A 6,000-nucleotide genomic window follows, 5' to 3' on the forward strand; every position below is an offset into this window, starting at 1 on the left:
CTGCTCTCTGATCCCATCTATCATTCCCAGAGATAAACCCTGCCCCAGAGTGATTCTGTATCTTTCCTGTTCATATTTTCATTTTCTTCTACATACCAAGGTGTCTATAACATTATATAGCATCATTCTGTATGTTTTAAAAGTTTACATAAGTAAATCAACAAATATTTATTGAATATTTACTCTATGCTAGGCACTACTCTAGATCCTGGGAATATGGTGGTCAATAAGGCAAAACCCTTGGCCTAAATATATAAACATATGACTAAAGTAAGATAATTGCAGGTATCTGTAACTGTGTGAAAATGGTAAAATAGGATCTGGTAGTCCCCCCTTACCAGAGGCAGATGTGCTCCAAGATCTCCAGCCAATGCCTGAAACTGCAGGCAGCACTGAACCTGATATAGACTATGTTTTTTTCCTCTACATGCATACCTATTATAAAGTTTATTTTATACATTTGACACAGCAAGAGATTAACAATAATAATAAAATGGAACAATGATAACAATACAGTATAATAAAAGTTATGTAAATGCTGTCTCTCAAAATGTCTTATCTTACTGTACTCAACCTTCTTTCTGCAATGCATTGAGGGAGCCACTCCATACAGAAGGTGGCTGTCACCCATGTTCTCTAATTTTGTTTCTAGAACACAAGCAGATGATTTTGGGTTTTGTTTTTGTGAGTGTGTGGGTTCTTTGCTGTGTACACAACACTCGGCTTCAGCACATGCCTGCAGCATTGCTATATGGTACCACAGTTCGTCTATCCTTCCATGTTTTGAGCCCCAGTGCCTCCTTTGCAGTTTTATGAATATAGGTTCTAGTGTCATCTTCTTCCAGGAGGGCCCAGTTTCACATAATTGAAGACTTGGTTTGGATACTGTCCTTAATTAACTTCCTTAATTCTGCCAGAAATATGGCAGTAGCTTCTTCATCGGCAGATGCAGCCACTCAGTAACTTTTCATTTTTTCAGTCCAAACCTGTTCCTGAATCTGTGTAACCATCCCTACTTGCAGTAAATAGCTTGAGGTCACTTGCTTCAGAGAAGCCCTTGCTGAAGTCTTGTACAGGCTCAGTGCTTTCTGGCGCAACATGATGCCATTTGGAACATGTTTTCTGTTCATGTCTTCCACCCACAAATTTTATGCTTTTTCCATCCTAAGCACTTGTCACGCACGATGGTCATAATTTTTGCAGTTTGAGGTGCAATAGCAAAACTAGCACAAATTTCTTTTTCCTTCTCAATTTCACGGATAGAAGATTCATTCTCAGCAACCTCAGCATGATTTTTTTTTCCTTATTAAATGGAGAGCTTCCACCTTTTCACTTAGGGGAAGGACTTAATGGCTTCTGCTGGGCATATCCGAATAGCCAGCCTCCCTACTCTTGCTCTTTGGGACCATTAGTAAGACTTGAACACAAAGACTGAGATCCTGTGACAGTTGATCTGGTAACAAGAGATAGACACTAAGTGACTAAGGGGCGGGGAGAGTCCAGAGCGAGGAAACACTGGGCAAAGGGATGACTCCTGCAAGACTGCGTGAGATTTCATCATGCTACTCAGGGTAGGACTCAATTTAAAACTGATGAATTGTTTATTTCTGGAATTTCCAATTTATATTTTCCAACCATGGTTGACTGTGGGTGACTGAAAGTTTGGAAAGCAAAACCGCAGGTAAGGGAGAAAGGTAGGTGTATTGTGGTCCAGGTTGGCAGGGAGCTGGGGGAATGGGGTGGGGGGGGGGGTTGGCAGGACACTGCGGAAAGGCCTTGCTGAGAATACTGCATTAAAATCAAACCATACATGATCAGAAAATACAAGCCAAACAAAAGGAACAGCAAGCAAGTGCTGAGGCTCTTAAATAAGAATGAAGTTGGTCTGTGCATGGAAGAACAATACATGGACTGAGGCTGGACCTGTGTAAACACCAGGAGGTGGGTGTAGGTGAGGTCTAAGGGATGAAGGTTAGGGTAAGGGGGACCCAGGGGATTACAAAAGGCCCAGGCGACCTTGGGGAAGGAGTTTGGATTTTATTAAGTGGGAAGCCATTAAAGGTGTAAGCAGGATGTACCACAGTTGCCTTGTGGAACAGGGCGTAAGAAGGGGCAAGAACAGGAAGAAGTTACATTGTTGCAGTTTTCCAAGGAAGAGATCAGCTGGGGGATGGTGCTGCTCTTATGATTTCACACTATGTTTCAAGACTTACTTATGTTGATCCTTTTAGGTAAAGCTAGTTCATTTCATTTTAATTGCTATGTATATCCCCTTTTATTAGTATATCCAATCTATCTATTCATTCTCTTATTAAAAGACTTTAAAGATACATCTGTTTCTCCTATACACAGTTCTGACCAAAGCATCCTTACATATGGATACTTGTGGCTAGTGTAGAAAACTTTCTCCAAGATACACATCTAGCAATAGAATTGTGGGGTCTTTAGGTATGCTCATCATCAGCTATGTCAGATAGCTCAAAATTGTTCTCCAAAGTGATTGCACCTATTTATAATCATTATCTGTGTATGAGATTTTCCATCTCTCCACATCGTCAACAGCTGGCTCTTAGCCATTGTCAATCTTATGGATATGAAACAAAAGGTCACTGTTATAATTTGTATTTCCTGATTATTAGCTACTATTTTTTTTTCTTTATTGACTATTCCCTATGCTGTACTTTACATCCCCGTGACTGTTTTGTGACTACAAATTTATATTTAATCCCTTCACCTTTTTCACACAGCTCCCCAATTCTTTCCACCCTCTGGCAACTATCAATCTGCTCTCTTTATCTGTAAGTCTGTTTCTATTTTAGCTACTATGTTTTTTGGTCCTTTGGCTTTCTTTCCTGAAAAGTTTTTGTTCCTATCCTATGTTCACTTTCCTGTTGGGTTGTTTGTTTTTCTCTTATTGATTTGTATGGTTTCTTTGTATATTCTGGATAATAATCCATTGTTGGATTTCATGCGTTGAAGTATGCACTGAAAACATCTTTGTTGGGTTTTAAACATTAAAATATTTTCTAACTTTTAGCTTGTCTTTTCACTTTTTTAGATTTTATTTATTTATTTTTAGAGAAATGGGAAAGAAGGGAGAAAGAGGGGGAGAAAAACATCAATGTGAGATAGAAACAATGATCAGTTGCTTCTCAAACACGGCTCGAATGGGGACCAAACCTGCAGTCCAGGCACATGCCCTGTCCAGGAATCAACTGTTGACCTTTTGCTTTGTAGGATGACACCCAACCAACTGAGCCACACTGGTCAGGGCTCTTTTCACTTTTTAAAATGATGGTTTGCATTTTAAAATTTATCATGGTCAGATTTATCAATCTTGTTCTTTATACTTTGTGCCTTCCAACCCTGGTGTCATAAAAATATTAAAGTTTTGCTTTCCACTTTAATCGTTTAATTGACATGAAAATTAATTTTGTGAATGAGAGAAAGTGTGGATTAAAGTAAATTATTTTCCAAATAGAAAACTAACTGATAGAGCACCATTTATTGAATAGTCTTATCTCTTTGCTACTGATTTGCAATTTTATCTCTGTTATGTATCAAGATTTTCCATAAGCATGGTCTATTTATGGACTCTCTGTTCTGTTCTACTGTTCTACTTGTTTGTCTCTAAACCAATGCCATTCTTTTGAAATTACTCTAGCTTCATAGTAAGTCCTGCTATCTAGTGTGGTAAATTGTCTTTCTAAGTTATCTCAGGCATTTTTGGTTCTTTACTCTTATGTTAACTTATGGAATAACTTGTCAAATGCCATGGGAAAAAATACTAATGGATTTTAATTATTATCACAATAAATTTGTAGGTTAATTTGGAAAGAATTGCCATCTTTCTGTTTTCCCATCCCACACATGAACATGGTACACTCTTTCATTTATTTTAGATCTTTTAAGTACCTCAATAAAGCTTTGGGATAGCCAGAGGAACTTGCATTGTCTGTAAGTACCTCAAGTTTTTGTTGCTTTTATTAATGAAATCTTTTTGTTTGTGTTTAAATTATACTTTCTATTAGTTGTCTGTTGGGATATGGAATCACTCACTGTTGATTTTTGAATATTTCTTTGTATCCAGAAACCTTTCTAATTCTAGTAGTTAGGAGAGTGTTTTGGATTTTTTAATGTAGACAGTCATATTGTTTGTAGATAATTAATTAGTTTTTTCAATTAACCAGCATTTAGTTAATTCCTTAAGTCCCTTCCAAACTCTAGGATTCATGATTCTATTCAGTGCTTTTTTATCTCTGCGTGGGCTAAAATTAAGCATGGGCCTCATTTTTTATATATAATATCTTGATGCACTCTATAATAATCTTTCTTTAGTTTTACTTCCTATTCCCTTCTCTATTGCATTTACTAGGAAACTTTCACAAAATTTTGATAACAAAAATAAAATAAATATGATTTTTAAAATGTTTGAGGGATTAGACATCGTTGATCACTTGCTGGTGACTGTGATACCACTGCAGACTCAGACAAATGATGCACGTAAGATGGATTTCAAGATGTGGGTGACGAAGAAATGAGAAAAAGAAAATGATGTCCCACCCCAGTATTTGTAGAATGTACAGACACACACACATATCTGTGGATATATACATGTACATGATACATCTATGTGTCATATCTTTGTGTGCCTGTGTGTATAAAGTCATGTGGTCCACAAAACATTGGCATGAGAACACATTTTCTGCAACTGGAAAAATCAAATCCAGGACATGGGTTCAGTTTCCAATTCAGGTTCAAAAGTGTATGACAGATCTCAAAGAGACTTCGGGAAGTATTATTTCTGGAGATACGTTCCTAGAGTTTGATGGGTTGCTTGGGCCAGGAGCAGTTCACATATGGGTAGAGCTCACCTCCTAGGATTATGGTCAGGCCAGTAAATCAACAATTTACAGGGTGGGTTGTAGCATAACCCCCTTCACTGCTCAGCTCCTAAGAAAGCAAAAGGTTCTTTTCTGCCTCAGAGCCCTGCACTCTACAGCTCACAAAGACGTCGGCGCTGGCATTCCAGGGGGCGGCGGTGAGGAGATAAAGAGCACTGCAGGTTCGTGAACCCCTGCAAGATGCCCCTTGGGTGTTCTGCCGTCTTCGCAATGTCCTATGTGGAACAGGAAAGGCAATAGGCCCACTCTTTTTGGAAAGTCTTGCAAAGGGCCTGGCCCATAGAAATTTGCTGGGCCTGCTTTTCTGGGTTGTCCAAACCTCCTTGGAGTGAGGTCCAGTCAGGATGTGGTCCGCACTGAGAGGCATTTACCAGGACGTTTACTCTACCACTGAACCTACTTGGTTAGAGATCAAGTCATAGCTGTTCCCCAAAGCTATGAGAGTAAACACTGCCTCCTATTTTTAGTAGTTCATTGCTTGCAAAAATAGTTCAAAATCCAGACCTTTGAATCTCAGCAGCCTTCAGCGTAACAGGCCATTCCATGGTAACAATCACCTCAACAATGACAATAACAGCCACCACCAACATTTATCCAGAGTTACCATGTACAGGTGCCGTGTTAGGTGCTCCATATACATTGTCTTGTTTCATCCTCACACAGTGCAGTCATTGTCACTATCTCTATTTTTCAAATAGGAGAACGAAGGATCAGAAAGGTCATACCACCTGCCCCAAGTGACATCGCCCTCCAGAAGCAGAGCCTAGTCCTGAATCCAAGTTAGTTCAGCCGGATGCCACAGTCCACGTTTTTTACCACTTTTTCTTCCTAACTTTCTACATTCAATAATGGCATCTGTGGTGGAATGTTTATTACATGGGATATGGTCCAGGTTTCTCAAAGGATTTTAGTTGATAATTGAATTCAAGTTAAATAATCAAGAGATTCTCTCCATTCCCATTGGGAGATGTTAATATTACTTTCTTATTGTTGTATTATTTTATTAAGCCATTGAATTTAAAGATTACCTTGCTCTCATTATGTGCTCTTTTCCCAGAGAAACCCAAGGTATTTTTCCGACACAGTGGTATTTGGG

Source organism: Pteronotus mesoamericanus, unplaced genomic scaffold, assembly GCF_021234165.1.
Source record: "Pteronotus mesoamericanus isolate MK-2021 breed Mesoamerican mustached bat unplaced genomic scaffold, CSHL_Meso_final contig_56, whole genome shotgun sequence".
In the NCBI taxonomy this organism is placed as follows: domain Eukaryota; kingdom Metazoa; phylum Chordata; class Mammalia; order Chiroptera; family Mormoopidae; genus Pteronotus; species Pteronotus mesoamericanus.